Source organism: Folsomia candida, unplaced genomic scaffold, assembly GCF_002217175.1.
Source record: "Folsomia candida strain VU population unplaced genomic scaffold, ASM221717v1 Fcan01_Sc024, whole genome shotgun sequence".
In the NCBI taxonomy this organism is placed as follows: Eukaryota; Metazoa; Arthropoda; class Collembola; order Entomobryomorpha; family Isotomidae; genus Folsomia; species Folsomia candida.
Window position 1 is genome coordinate 967367 of NW_019091216.1, and position 15712 is coordinate 983078.

At 38.0% G+C, this 15712-nt stretch overlaps 1 protein-coding gene across 2 annotated transcripts in view; it reads right to left on the bottom strand.

Moving 5' to 3' along the window:
* LOC110859048 (rho GTPase-activating protein 100F) overlaps positions 1-15712 on the bottom strand; it is a 111691-nt gene that overhangs the window by 94188 nt on the left and 1791 nt on the right. For both annotated transcript variants that reach the window (XM_035859217.1, XM_035859216.1), the window contains exon 2: positions 14435-15326. The gene's annotated coding sequence lies outside the window, so the exon portion shown is untranslated. The remainder of the gene's footprint in view (positions 1-14434; positions 15327-15712) is intronic.

Below are 15712 nucleotides of genomic sequence, written 5' to 3' on the forward strand. Positions count from 1 at the left end.
AATTTGGCGAGACCAAGGTCACCTTGACCTTGACGGTAGGGACCCCATGTTCGAACTCGGCCGAATTAGAAGCACAATAGCGAAGACAACATTTGCTTACAGACGGACGGACCGATGGACAGACAGAATGATGGCAGTAAGCAGCCTCCGCTAATAAATACTGGGACAAGAACATAACTCTGAGTTTAAGAGCCTGATCACAATATATCTTAATATTTGAGGCTTCATAAATGTCAGGAGCACCGAGGCGAGACCGACAGTGGATCTGAGCAGGCTCTGACTTTCACTTGTCAAAACCACAAGAAGTTTGTTTGAAGCTGGAGCCGTGGGCTTATGTTTTATTAAGTCGAGAGGTGTATCAAAATTTGGACTTTCCTCCTCCTCGGCGAAGAAAAGGAGAGTGAGAGCCGATCCCAAATCCCACGTAGGAGGAAAGTTTGGCGTATTTTGTCATCTTGTTGTCTGTCTGTCACCCACTCGAATATTTAGAAAAATGAGATTTTATCGAGATGGAATGGAATGGAAATTGTACAAAAATGTGGTAAAATTAGATATATACTTTGTACTTTTATTGATTTGGTAATAATTTCCTATAGGATTGGTAGTGGTTATTTTCCGAGTGGTATATTTTCCATTATTACTAAACGGTAATGCCCTTTATTACCAGCGGGGTCATGTATGTAACTCGGTCAGTAATTAAGTATTTAATGACCCTGTTAAAAACCTAGGATACTCTCCGAACTGATATTGATCTGGTAGTAATCTCCTACCGGATTGGTCATAGTTTGTTTGTCAGTGGTAAATTTTTTAAATCACCACAACATTACAAAATCGTAATGATAGTTATTACCACGCTGTTAAAAATATGGTCGAGTGAGATATATACTGGTATTGATTTCGTAGTAATTTCCTGGTAGTCGTTTGTTTCTGAATGATAAATTTGTCATTGCCATAACATTATTAAATGGTAATCCAACCCTTTATTACCAGGTTCGGTAACGCATTTATGTACCCGGGTCAGTAATACGAGTTTTCCCAGCTAATGTATTTTCTCGTCCGAAATAGGTGACCACAGCTTTTAATCTCTCGCCTTTCTTGCTAATTAAGAAGTTTGTTTTACACACAAGACACGTCAACTTTGTGTCATTCAAAGGAGGAAGTCATTGAAAATTGTTTCCTTTCTCAAGGAAAGTTTAGACTGAAAATCCGTCTGATTAGAGAAACTGGATGAATTTGGGATGAAATGAAACCTCGACACGACTCGAATCAAATGAAATGAGTCCGAGAGAGATTTCATTTCTCATTCAGAATTCGTCTCCAATTTCCTCCTCTTGGAAATCAAACCGCAGCCCAGAAATTGGTGAACTGTGTACGTTTTCGCCCCTTGGCCAGAGAAGAGTATCATTGTCCACGGTGGCCGCGGAAGTGTGGGGACAGAGGGACACGGTTATTCGATATTTGCATCATGTAAACCCATCCCTCCCGATCCTACACTCAAAATAAGGTAGTAATGAAACATTACCATGCGGAATGACTATGTGGCTCTACCACGTCGGTTACGATTTGTCGTAGAAATGGTAATAATAAGTTCAGGGAAATTCAAATTTAATACATAATGGTATTCAATTCCTTAATATTTGGTAATGAATTTGAATTTCCCTGAACTTATTATTACCATTTCTACGACAAATCGTAACCGACGTGGTAGAGACACATAGTCATTCCGCATGGTAATGTTTCATTACTACCTTATTTTGAGTGTATAATGTTGGGCTTCCGCGGCCACTGATGGAATAGCTGGGGAGGAGAAAGTTTGAAGTGATTCTGGTCCAATAAACCGTCAACTTTGTTACTCGGTCGTGTTTGTAGCTGTATTTCTTGGTTAACAACAAGGAGGACGAGGACGAAGAAGAGGGGGAAGAGAAAGTGAGGGAGAAAGTTTGTGACTTTGATTCTTGGCTGGTGAATGGTTCGTGATGTGGTTTGGTGGGTTTGAGGTATTCTCTGCGAACGACTAGATGGATGGATGGATGAGAGAAAGTACGAGTGGATTCCAGAGGTGGGTGAAATACTGGGTGAAAATAACGTATTTTGAGCTGTGTTCTTGGAAGGGTTTGAATTTTGGGGGGTGTTACACCCATAAAAAGATGAGAATCTACGTCAACTTGCAGTCGAAAATACATGATTTCTAATTGCTGAATAAATTAACTTTTCATCGTTCTCTAAATACAATAATTTCTCGATTTTAAGAAAAATAATTGAATTTAGACTGCGGTACAAGTTAATTTCTTCAAAAAACCTGTATTTTCGTCTGACTGTTGCTTTCTCCACGTAGATTATGGTCCGGATATCCAAACCTTGGAAAGAACGATGCTTAAAAAATACTGCATTTTGACACCGTATTTTGCCCACCTCTGGAAAGAATGGATGGGAAAGTAGTATGTTCTGGATTCCAAGTAAAAGTATGTCCAAAAGTCCTTCAAGGAAGTGAAGTTGGTCGAGTAAATAATGACGCGGGTTTCTGCTTGATGAGATAGAAACATTGTATCATCAGGTTGGGTGGGATTAGAATGAGGAAGAGAAAGTTCAGGTATTTGGCTTGCCAGTCCACAGTCGGGTTAAGGTTTGTAATTATATTTATGCAAGAACGTGCCTCGGACGGTGAGAGGAAGGGTTACGAAAGTTCGGTGCAAATCGAATTGATAATCGAATAAGATAAGTTTGGATTTAATTTGGTCGTAATGATTTTATGTACGTGTTGATCGAATCCTGGAATTGGATAGATTTTTGCTTCGTTACTTAATTTGTGAGAGAAATTAAGTATCCGCATAGTTGCTGTTTTAGTGTCCAGACAATGTTTATTTAATAGTCAGAAAAAAATATGAAAGGTTTTTTTTTACTTATAATGGAGGCGCAAACCATGTTCAGCCCAGATAATTTTTTGACCTTATTAGTTTGAAAGAGCAAGTCTATACAAACAAAATTTGGTTCGGCACTTGGGCAGATGCGCAAATTTCAGCACGTTATGGGCGCCGCAAGTTCGCAAAAACGCACGAAGTTGAGCTCGCGCTGGGCATTGCCCGAAAAATCCTGCGTTTTTGCGAACTTGCGGCGCCCATAACGTGCTGAAATTTGCGCATCTGCCCAAGTGCCGAACCAAATGTTGTTTGTAAAGACTTGCTCTTTCAAACTAATAAGGTAAAAAAATACTCTGGGCTGAACATGGTTTGCGCCTCCATTGTTAGTGTAGTATTCTATGGTTATTTTATATTAAATACTTTCCCCAAACCTAATGCATATCCTCTCAAAAAATTCTGCAAGAAATTGGGACGTGTAATAAATATTTGCATATAAAACAGCCGCAAGAATTGTGTCCAGTCATTTGGCCAGTTATTGGTCATGCAGTCATGCAGTGCTAAAGCATTGCATAAGCCGGACATATCATTTTATTGCCAAAGTTGTGCAGACTACTTGGAATTTATTGAAATAATGTGTGTCAACTCCTAAATGAGGCCATAATTCACACTGACCATTACTTCCTTTAAGAGCCCTCTCTTGGCTGACGAGAAGTGAGTAAAGAGTTAAATAAAAGTGCTCATTGTCTGTACTGAGGAAGAGATAAAGGGAGCGTCTTTCAGGCTGAATGGGTTTTTAGCCCACTGCGGTATTTTGTTTGTCATGAAATGCCTTAAATTATGTAATGGGCAGTGGTCCAAATTCATCTCTCGAGAAGAAATAGTCCACCCGCGACTTGGTGGAGCCGGTGGAAGTGCTCCATTGCGGAATTAGGATCGATTGCAGGGCTAGTGATGCCCAAAATAGTAAATTTTGACGGCGAGGAATAATTCTAAAAATTAAAATTGTATGAAAAATGTTTGTTTTTGGGGCACGAAAGGCGTTAAAGTATCGCATTTAGAAAAACATTTGACGGGACCATTTCATTTCTGGATATGTGATACTAGCGTATAAGCCCGTCTCCCGCCGGGCGAAAACTTATTTGATTTTCGTAAAAATTAATTCGGATTGTTCATAATTCCAGCGAATCATTTTTTACAATATATGTATATAGCTAGAAATGCCTGTTGGCAAGGGAAGTGAAACTTTCTCAATTTTTACTTCCGTCACGGAAAATTACTTTCACTTCCGTTGCAGACAAACATTTTCAGCTTATAATATAGATTCGCAAATAAATACTTAAACTTCCAGAATTTCTGCCATCCATGAACAAATCTAAAAATTAAAATTGTATGTAAAATATTTTTTTGTACGCGAAAGGCATCAAAGTGTAACATTTTTAAAAAAAGAAAACTAAATCCCAAAAACATTTGACGGGACCAAATTTGCACAAATGAGTCCTTAAACTTTTGGAATTTGTGCATTGCAATGATTAAAAATTAGCGTAAGTCTTTCTGCACACGGTATTTTGCACAGAATAGAATAACTGTTGCACAGCTAAAATAAAATTGTATGTAAAGTTTTTTTTGCACACTAAATGCGTAAAAGTGATAAATTTATTTTAAAGAAAACTAAACCTTAAAATGTTTCAGTTTAAATAACGGATAATTAGGTTAATTAGGCCTAAATGGCGTAAGCAATATTTATTAATTGCAAGCTATGACGACACAAATCTAATGAATGAGAATTATATAATTCCACATAGTTGTTACCCGAAAGGTATCAAACCCTTACATTTTTTTAAGAAAAATAAACCCCAAAATGATCTAAAAGTAACCAATTTTATTGCTGGAATTGCGCAAATAGATGTTTTTTATTTTTTAAATTCTTATTCGCCATCATAATCTGGCGACTGTTACTATCATATCATTTCAACATTTTTTTCTCACGAGGCGTCAAAGTCTTGCATTTTTAAGGGAAAAAAAACGAGCATGGAAAACATTTTTTAAACTGGATTTCTTCAAGAGTTTTGGGTTTTGTGATAGTATCAATAGGTTCTTAGAATTTGAAAATTTCGATGTACGAACAAGGGACGTCTCCCAGGGTATATTTTCCGATTTCAAGCAAATCACATAATGTGAATCGATTACAAATTTAAGTGATAAGAAATTTACAAAAGATATAATCTCAAAATGGGCACGTTTGGCCGAGAAATTTGCATCCGAAGAGGAGAAAATGCTAAGTAAATTTGGAAGATTTTAAAATTTGTCGACTTTAAGAAGCGTTTTCTCCTCTTCGGGTGCAAATATATCGCCAAAAGTGCGTATTCTGAGATCATGTATGTATCTATTTTTAAAATTTCACACTAATTAAATTTGTAATTGATTGACTCAAAATCGGAGAGCGTTCGCAGGGAGACCGATCCCACTTATTGGGGGTATTCATTACGAGTTTGTATGGTTTAGCATCACAATTTAATTTCAAAAAAATACAAAATAAGCTTTTGCGCAAGTTTTTGCGACTTAATTTTCAAACCAAATTTTTTTGCAAACTTGCCACCTTAATGAATACCACTCGTAATGAATACCCCTATTGTAATTATTAAAATTACTTAACTATTTTTTTTACTTGGTAGGCATCAAACCTTTACATTTTTAAAAAAAAACTATGTAAACCCTAAAATTTCTGGAGAGTCTGCCTTCACAGAATTCTGAGACGATTGATAAGTTGTCATCTGGAGCCAGACCACTTGACTTTGATCACATTTTGAGCCGACAGCCTCGATAACAATGGTTTTGTACTCATGATGACGACTAAATCAATCAATCAGACTTTAATAACGTGGTCTCCCGGGTGACAAAGGCATCATCAATCAAACCCACATACGGAACACGGCTCCAGTGACCATTCGTCAACGTCACGCAGGAGATACGGACGACGATGGTGATTATTCGTCACGTGTGACGAGACTTTTCCATGGTCCACAAAGTTTTAAATTTACATATTCAACATACGTGGGAACTTGGGAAGTTTTGTAACAAATAATTGGGATATTTGTTACCTAATTTTGATATGTATAAGCTCTTAGAAAACTGGGATGAAATCGGTACTGACCGTAGTGTGTATGACTCTACCGAAAATAGTAATAATTACGGTTTAGGTATGATCTGTTAGTGAAAAATTTACCATTGAGAAATAAACTACTACCAATTCGGTAGGAAGTTATGACCACATCAATACCAGTACGGAATAAATATGAAGATTTTGTTGTGACGAGACTTTTGCATCGTTTAGGTACCAACTTCCGAAATCAATTTGCATACATACATAACGGAAAATTAACATATGCAATACGTGGGAACTTGGGCAGGTTTATGCATAATAATTGGGATATTTGTTACATAATTTTGTGTGTAAAGAGTTCGACCCGAAATCAAACAATGATGAAATGAAAGTGGATCTGCTTTCATTGCATTTGTGGGGCTTCGATTATGTAAAGATTCATTCACCAGCGAACCAGACACTTGAGCAGACTGAGGAGAAAACTATTCCACTTGGGATGGAAATCGACGTACTTTCTCCTCCGGCTGAGGAAAGGGCAGCGAGCGGAGAAGGGGAGATGGGGTTTGCAGAGCTGGTTGAGTTGATAATAAAATTTATAAGCCGTATTATCCCCGACTATCTATTCTCTCGCTTAGATTATCTAATTCGGTCGGGTTGGTGGAAAGAGGACAGAATTAGCATACGCTTGGCTGGCTGGCTGGCTGGCTATATAGTTTCGTCGTCCATTGATCCATTCTGGAGATGAGAGAAAGCAGATATTTAATTTATTTATGTTAGCGCAGGCAGAGAACGAAATGACATTAATAGCGAGAGGAAAATGAAGGGTGTCGAATTTTAAGGGCGGATTTACAGAATTGGTTCAACCTCAGAGATAGGTTTAGATTTCTTTGTGAAAGTGGAGAGAGAAAAAAATCAGTGTTACATAAAAAATCAGTAGTACATAGCGTGGGTAGGTTGAGGAGCGTAGGAGTAGAAGATGGTGAGTAAGTACCTTGTTAAAATTCAAGCTTTGATCCGTCCCCTATAAATCTGTCTCTCGTACGTATGGATTCCTCGCTCTCTTTCTCTTGGCAAAACTGCAGTTTGCCCTGCTCCGCGTATGCAGATAGATGGGACGTCCTTGCCATAAAATAAAAAATGAGACGGGAAGGAAGGGAAAGCGTCGTGCCCTATCTGGGTTGAAGCCTTGCATATGTGGCGCTTGCCGTGTTATTATTCACGCACGGAAATTTATTACTACGTACGTACGTACGCGGGATATGGATATGTGATACGGTTTATGCGTGGTGGTGTGGTCCCCCTCATCTTGTTATCTGTACGTGATGACTAATAATGTTTATCCTTTCTCCACACGACTCAGCTGCTGCTGTCTCGGGATTGATGCATCTCTTGTCTAAGGAAATTTGAGATACATGAGAGGGAGGTATAGTATAAGTTTCTGGGACAGTGTTTCGTGTAACCACGTGCAAGAAATAGAGGGAAGAAAGTGCGGTTTTTGAAGTAGTATGATCCTGCAAGAAATGCAAGGTGTAAGAAACTCCGTCCCGACGATATACTTGGTATTGTGCGTGGCTAGATGGGGCATATTTCTCACACTTTCTCCCAGTTTCTTGCACCTCGCATTTCTCGCACTTTCTTGCACCTCGTACTTTTTGCCTGGCTTTCTTTGCAGTGCAAGAAATATGACAAGCCTGTAAGAAACGACACACTGTTTTTTTTGGGAGACAAAACTCGTGTAAAATTCTATCCGTCATTTTTCTCATGCTGCTTATGAGACCAGGCATACTAATTAATTTCCTGGCCATGTTTTCCTTCCTCCGGAGAGACAAAGGTGGTGGTGGTGGTGGAGTGAAATGTCAAATCTCATCCGTTAATGAGAGACGGATGGATGGCAAACAGCAGCAGACGTTGTTCAGAAAACAAGCATGTGTAGCATCTGGTGAGACGACGACTGGCATGCTGCCACTTGAGTCGAGTGAGTGAAAGCAGTCAAATCCAGATTCTATGTTGGGACAAGTATGTAGACAATTTTGGAGTGGAAATCCTCATCAAAATTTAACCCGTCCAAGCCCTCTCTCAATGAGGAACGAGTCACCAGTGGCCGCGGAAGGGTGTGGGGGGACAGAGTGACAATGTCCACACTTTTTTTTCGATGTCCCCATCATATGCATATCATGTTACACTCAAAATAAGGTAGTAATGAAACATTACCATGCGGAATGACTATGTGTCTCTACCACGTCGGTTACGATTTCTCGTAGAAATGGTAATAATAAGTTCAGCGAAATTCAAATTCATTACCAAATATTAAGAAAGTGAATACCATTATGTATTAAATTTAAATTTCCCTGAACTTATTATTACCATTTTCACGACAAATCGTAACCGACGTGGTAGAGACACATAGTCATTCCGCATGGTAATGTTTCATTACTACCTTATTTTGAGTGTATATAAAACCCTCTCTCCCCTCCTACAATTCTAATGTCCCCCGATGTCCCCACGGCTTCCGCGGCCACTGCGAGTCACTCCTGGCATCCACTTGAGTATCGACCAAGCGTTTTGTGGAGGAGGATTGTTTGGATTATTTGATTTAATAATGACATCGTAATTAATTGGGAGGGTGGGCGGCGGAGGAGGCGGTTTGATTTAATTTAATACAAATTAGATGCAAGTGAGCATTAATCGTTTCCTTAATTGGAGAGAGGAATGAGAAAAAATGGGGAGAAAGCGGCATGAATCTTCATTTGCTGTAGTTTCCTGCACTGTTAAAAATGTGGTAGAGTGACTTACAACAAGTCAGCACTGGTAGTGCTCTGGTAATAACTTTTTACCCGGTTAGAAGTAGAATTTATCATTACCAAACTGAACGGTAATGCCCGTTATTCCCACACTCAAAATAAGGTAGTAATGAATCATTACCATGCGGAATGACTATGTGGCTCTACCACGTCGGTTACGATTTGTCATAGAAATGGTAATAATAAGTTCAGGGAAATTCAAATTTATTACCAAATATTAAGGAAGTGAATACCATTATGTATTAAATTAGAATTTCGCTGAATTTGTTGTTACCATTTCTACGACAAATCGTAACCGACGTGGTAGAGACACATAGTCATTCCGCATGGTAATGATTTATTACTACCTTATTTTGAGTACAGAACTGGTAGAGTCATACGTAAATGTACTGGAGTTGGTAATGATTTAATACCCGTTTTTTAAGAGTGTATGTATTTATTCACCAACCACTAAATCCAATTTGAATCGAAATCTGAAATGCGGCCTAATCACTCGACCGTGTCCTTACATTATGCATATTATTGGTATTATTATTGTTACGGGGCTCCCTACCTACCTACGTATCAGCACGATTCTCATTTTCATTTTCAGGGCGACACACACTCTTTCTCATTTCCTGGCAGGGTTTGTTTGGTGTTGGGGAGGATTAGAGGAAAGGTAGGAGGAAAGAGGAGACAATAATAATAATAATGATAACACGGGAAAATATAGTCACACCAAAAACCAACAAACAATTTGAACCATGAGTAGGATGAGCAGAGCTGGGGGAAATATTAGCTTTGTCAAAATATTTACCACATTTTTAGCTTCGGTTTTATACAACAAGAGATCAGATTTCTTGGGTTACAGAAATATTGCAGCCACAAAAAGGTATCAATCTCTCTAGACAATTGAACAGGGGCGCGGAAATACTTACAGGTTTTGTGAGAATTTGTTAAATACGGTATTTTTTTAAATCGTGAAAACGAGATTATTTTGACAGCATCAACGCGTCAATTTTTTCAGAAAACCATCTATTTTCTTATTACTGTTGCCTTCTCGGGGTAGATTTTCGTCTTTTTGTGGGTGTCTGGAAATCCAAACCCTGGGAAAAACTAAGCTCAAAATATATAGATATTTTGACAAAATTGCAGTACTCAATATGAGATCGCATTAATTCACAAAAAGTTTATTTGCATACTTTAATTCCACCGCATTTCCGAGGCTCTAATCAAGTTCGCAATTTTTTAAATGGCGTTACGATGCGAAAAACTTGAACATGCGAATTTGTGATGAATAAATACCCCCAATATTTTGCCCATCGCTGATTATGAGACGACAGCCTGTATACATACACACCCTTCTGGTTGCATAAGAGTGCAATAATGGTAATGGTGGTTGGTTGGTCGTTTGGGGAGTATGGTGTAATCTATTATGCCGTAACGTAAGGTAATCCCCCTGTTTACGTACGTGACAGGAAGGGAAAAGTTGTTGTGAAAATGAATTCAAATTTTAGACGAATGTTTTCACGCACGCACATTATTACATTTTGCATCGCACGACGCTAAAGTACGTGACACCAGAAAATGCAATAATCTAAAAAAAGAAACTCCATTGTGGTCCGTTTTATGAGATTTTTACACAATGGTGGAAAAAAGTAGGAGGGAATTTGTCACTTCATTCATAGAATTTTGGGGCCAAGGCACGCTTAGAGTTTAATATTTTAAAAGAAAGGTAGCAAGTAGGGTGGGCTGCGTATTGTGATCGGTTTGTCTGTCCGTTAGTCTGTCTGTCTGTAAACAGGATATCTTATGAATGCCGAAACATAATGAAATACCGTTTTCGCCTTTGTGCTTGTAATTTTTGAACCTCGGTTGTGTTCGAAAATGGGGTCGCTACGGTCAAGGTCAAAATGACCCTGGCGTGAGGTCAAAGGCCAAATTTCAACTAGATTTTCATATGGGGTGTCATTTTAAAGGACATTTTAATACGAATTCAACGCCTCAATATTTTTGACCTCTGATCAGCCCTATGACCTTGAGGACGAGGTCAAAGGTCGTAAAATGTATAATTGTCAAATGCGGTGTCGTTTTAAAGGAAATTTCAATCTGTCGCTAGTTCTTTACATTCGTTTTCCCGGATTTATTTTTTTGAAGTATCGAGTTTCGATGTGAGTACTTACTTAACCAAATGCGACGCATTGTATGCATGGGATGCCTTCTTATTGCATTGGAAACTTTCTTATTGCTCTGGTTCAGCTGCAGTGGTGGTGGGCGTTATTTCGCCATTTCCAGTCAATTTATATGTAATGCAATGGCACGACATAACTTTGATGGGGATACAACAATACAAATCGTAACGGGGGGACGATGGGTGGAGTACGTACGTACATACAATGAGCGATAATGTTATAAAGAATTTGCCCTTTCCGATTCCTCATGTGCATAGATTGGATTGCAAGTGTAATGTTTGCTGCAGATGTAAAGTGGTGATTGTCAGTGTTTCGGGTGGAAATAACGTTATTTTCAAGAAATAACGGTAGAGAAAGTGTATTTTTTTTGCAGGTAGATATTTTGACCTGGGAGAAATGTAAGGCGCAAGAAACGACGTCTCGCCGCTAGAAATAAGGCGCGCGGCTAGATTTCTTGCAGTTTTCTGCAGTTTTTTGCACCTCGCATTTTTTATGATTCTTCTTTGCAGTGCAAGAAATGTAGCAAAGAAAACAAGACACTGGCAAGAAAGAATGGGGTGAAAGTGGTTTTTAGGCAAATATTTTGACCTGCAAGAAATGCAAGACGCATAAAACTATTTGCATAGTTGATATAACACGTGGATTGATGGCGCATATTTCTAGCGCTTTCTCCCAGTTTCTTGCATCTCTCATTTCTTGCGTGGCTTGCTTTCCAGTGCAAGAAATGTAGCAAACTTGGAAGAAACGGAACACTGAAAGAAAGCTGGAGAAAGCTGCTTGTTTTCCTCCTTTACGTGAAGGTAATAATATTGCCGAGATGAGTATGAGAATGCGAGTCGGATGGATTTCCATCCACGTTCTTCAAAGGCGGCTCATTACTGCGGCACAATGGTGCAAATTGGGATGAAATTCCTATGCAAGACTTTTTGATCAGGTTCATTTGTTTGTGCGAGTGAAAGTTGCTTTCATTTTGTGTCACGTTGAGTTTAATGAGATTAGAATAATTGCAAATTTTGTATAACATTATGTAAGTACGAGTTTTATGTAGAATGACCTTCTCTCACATTTGTAGTGGTATAAGCATAAAAATTCTGGAGGCAGAGATTTACTGATGATAAGTTTATACATGAAAGATGCTTTCACTTCGAATTTAATGGGATTATTAAATTAGAATAATTGGAAATGTTGTAGTACCAATTTTATGTTGCCTGAGACTTTTGGGTGATGAACTTGTAAGTTGCTTTCATTTCGTGTCATAATGCGATTATTAGATTAGAATAATGATAAATTTTGTATCATATCATGTAGAAATTTTTATGTCACGTGGGAAGACTGACTGACTTTCTCTCAGGTTTATAGTTAAATTTGCATGTGTGGAGTTTGAGGGAAGTGAAAGTGTTCAATTTTATTGGGAAGGTGTGCGAGTAAATATTTTACTACTGTTACGTATGCACTGTTATTTTCTCCCTCGTCTCCTTTCTCCATCCATTGTGTCCTCCAATTTCCATTTCCATTCTATTGTTCCCTCACGAGCTGGGAGGCAGATACGGAGGTACATATGCAGCCAAGTCAAGTGAATTGAGGGGGTGGGGAGGAAGGAGGAGGACAAAGAAGACGGGGCACGAACTCTGCATGTTGTTGGCCTTTCTCTACTTCCGCCTCCTTTCCCCCTTTCTTCTCTCTCTCTCTGCTTATACAAATTTCCAGTTATTTGGAATTCATTACTGAAATTAACTTCCTTTCTTGGTATCACTTTCTATTGTGTAGTTTTGTATCAAGTTAATTTGATTTTTGAAAAAAATTCGGGCCACGTGTTCAGATTTTTTTTGGTGTTAAGCGAGCGGGTGGATTGGTTTAAAATTCATTTTTTATCGGGTTCTGAGTGTTTTTTAATGTAGATTGCAACTTCAAAAGAAGGTAAAGTTTTCGGGAGTTGGACAAAAAATTAATTTTTGATGAACTTTCTCTTAAAAATTGTAAAGTTTGGTAAACATTAAATCTAAAATATTCCTAGAAATATTTGTATTTATGAAAAACCTTGGAAGTGATCCGATTAAAGTAAAAAAACTAGTTCTGGACTATATTGAGAAAGTTATAAATAATAAATTACGTGTTTGAATTGATGGGTGGGTGGGGATAAAGAGGGGAAATTGGAGGGGGTGTGGGAATTGATAGGTGCAAAAAATGAGACAAAAGGAAGAAAGCCAAACAATATCCGAGCGAACCACGTGAAACCAGAAACCAAAAGATGAAATCAAACAAGAGAAAGTAATCGCTTAATAATTTTCTGAGAAAAAAAAGCGTTGGCCAGAAAGACACGCACACGACTGTTTTGTTTTGTTTTGTCGGATTACATATACATGAAGGTTGTTAGGAATCAATTTTACCCACCCAGTAAGGCAGCACCTTTTCATACACATGAGTTTGTATGTAAACAGGACGTGAAGAAACAGGAGTTGAAGAAAGAAAGGATGGAAAGGCAGGAGGCTTAAAAGAGTGGAAAAGTGGAATTATCTACGAAATGCCATCCACCCCCAGACGAACGCATAACCTGCACGTGGTTATGTTACGGTCGATAAGTGCGTTACGCAGAGGAGAAAGTGCGTTTATTGTAATACTACGACGAGACTGAGGAGAAGGGAGGTCTTTCTCGTGTAAAAGTTAGATTTATATGGAAATAATTTTATTTAGTTCATTACAAGAATATCCGTATTTTTACTTTCATAATGGCCTAATTTGAAATTTAAACTGTTTTCAGAAAAAAATCTCGGATTTTCAAATTCTGGAACTTTATTGATTTTATGACGGATTCGAAAAGTGTTTCATCAGAAGGATTTAGCTGACTTATTAAAAATCGGAATGTTGTAAAATTTTAATTTCAAAATCTTTTGCTAGTTCTTAAAGAAATATGTTTTCAAAATTAGGAATTTGCTCTAAAATTCGAAAAGTTCCAGGATTTTTAAAACCAAGCTTTAGGCTGGAAACAATTGAAAAATCAGGCCGCTTATTTTTTTATAAAATTGGTCCCATGAAAATCCGAGTTTTACATGGAAAACACATCCCTTATGCGGTTACACACTGGACGACGACGACGGGGTTTTATATTATTCCCACTTCCCAGGTTTATCCTCTCTATTCGTCCGTTTATTCCTGTGCCAGGACTAACTCGGTGGCAATAAAAGGGTAGCAAACAACAAGGGCAGCTACACACGTAACTAATGAGTGGAGGCAAGTGGACATTATACGGGTGCTTACCTTCTCCTACACTCCTAAAGTATACACTTGTTTTGTGGATTAATGTTCCCGTAATTATGGGATTGTTCCCGCAACACGTATTCATTTCGGTGAGGGTGGGAATAGAATAGAATCGAATGGATCGGTGATTATTATTCGTACGTACAATGGAGAATTAGTAGAACAATAGGTTGGTCGGTTGGATGGCTGATTTTGTGTACACTAATTCTATTATTGAACGGTTACTTATTTATATAGTTAGATACTTACCTCGGTTTTAATAAGTTTCCAAGCTTCCAGTAGTTGCCCGCATGGTTTGGTGGAAAGAAATCCGCTGCTGATTAATTAATTCATTCACAAACTATGCACTTATTATTCCACTTGTTAAGTAAACACTTTTGTTTGAGACGAATTATGATCTAGTTTCACAGTTGGGGGAAAGTAATGTTTAGTTTGATAGCAAAAAAAGTCTTGTAGTTTTACATGCTCGGAAGGATTCAGAATTCAAAATTTTGCACAATTTGCACTTGCACCACGTGTCATTAATTGGACACGTGGACGTTGAAATATTTATGAAAACACGTTGTAATAGATTTTGTTATGATTGTTTAACCTTTGAAAATTGGAATTATGAAAGACTTTTGTTAGTAATTTTGAAGCAGTCTATTTAGAAATTTTGCAGCTTTTTTGGTGACGTTGAGCTGCTTTAATGGGAGCACAGGTATTAACAGGTAAGCCTCGCTTATTGTGGGGCTTCTGTCCCGTTATAAATGTGAAATGATGTCATCTTTTGGAGTATTATTTGAGCTTTCTCTTTGCTCTTTTCTTGTCTCCATTTAATAATGGGGGGAACCTCTTTGTGTGAAAGTTTAGTTAAAAAGTTTGCTCGTTGTGATCAAAAGAATGGAGCAAAGTCACCATGATGCTTGAGTTTTTAGTCGAATTTTACCTAAATTTGTTAATGTTTTGGTTTTCCTTAAAGTTAAGTTTTTTTTAATACTTGCTTTCACTCACTTTTCTCTTGAGAAAGTCGGCGTAGTTTTTTGGGCACGTTTTATTTTTCGGGTGACTTTTTTTTCAGACGAAGCAGGTGTCATGTGTACAAAAGGTAGAAAGTTTTCGAGTCTTCGTCCACTTACTTTACTCGTCGTCCACTTTCACTCTGTAATAAATGTTTAAGGACAAAGTTTTTTTTTAGAAAATTCTTCACATTTTTGGACGGGTTTCTTTCAGGAAGGAATTTGTGTTAAGAAAAAAAAGAAGCGAGGAGGACAGGATTTTTTTGTGACAGATTCAATGTTTCGGTGAAAGTAAGCAAGACTTGGATGAAAGAAATGAAGGGGAGAAAGTGGGTGGTTTCGTGCAGGTAAATATTTTGGCCTGGGAGAAATTCATAAATTATTTACGCCGAGAGTTCTTACGAAATGGCTCATATTTCTTGCACTTTCTCCCAGTTTCTTGCACCTCACATTTCTTTGCTTTGGGGTGCAAGGAATGTAGTAAAAACCCGCAAGAAACGAAACTCTTGCAAGAAAGTGTTATTTTTGA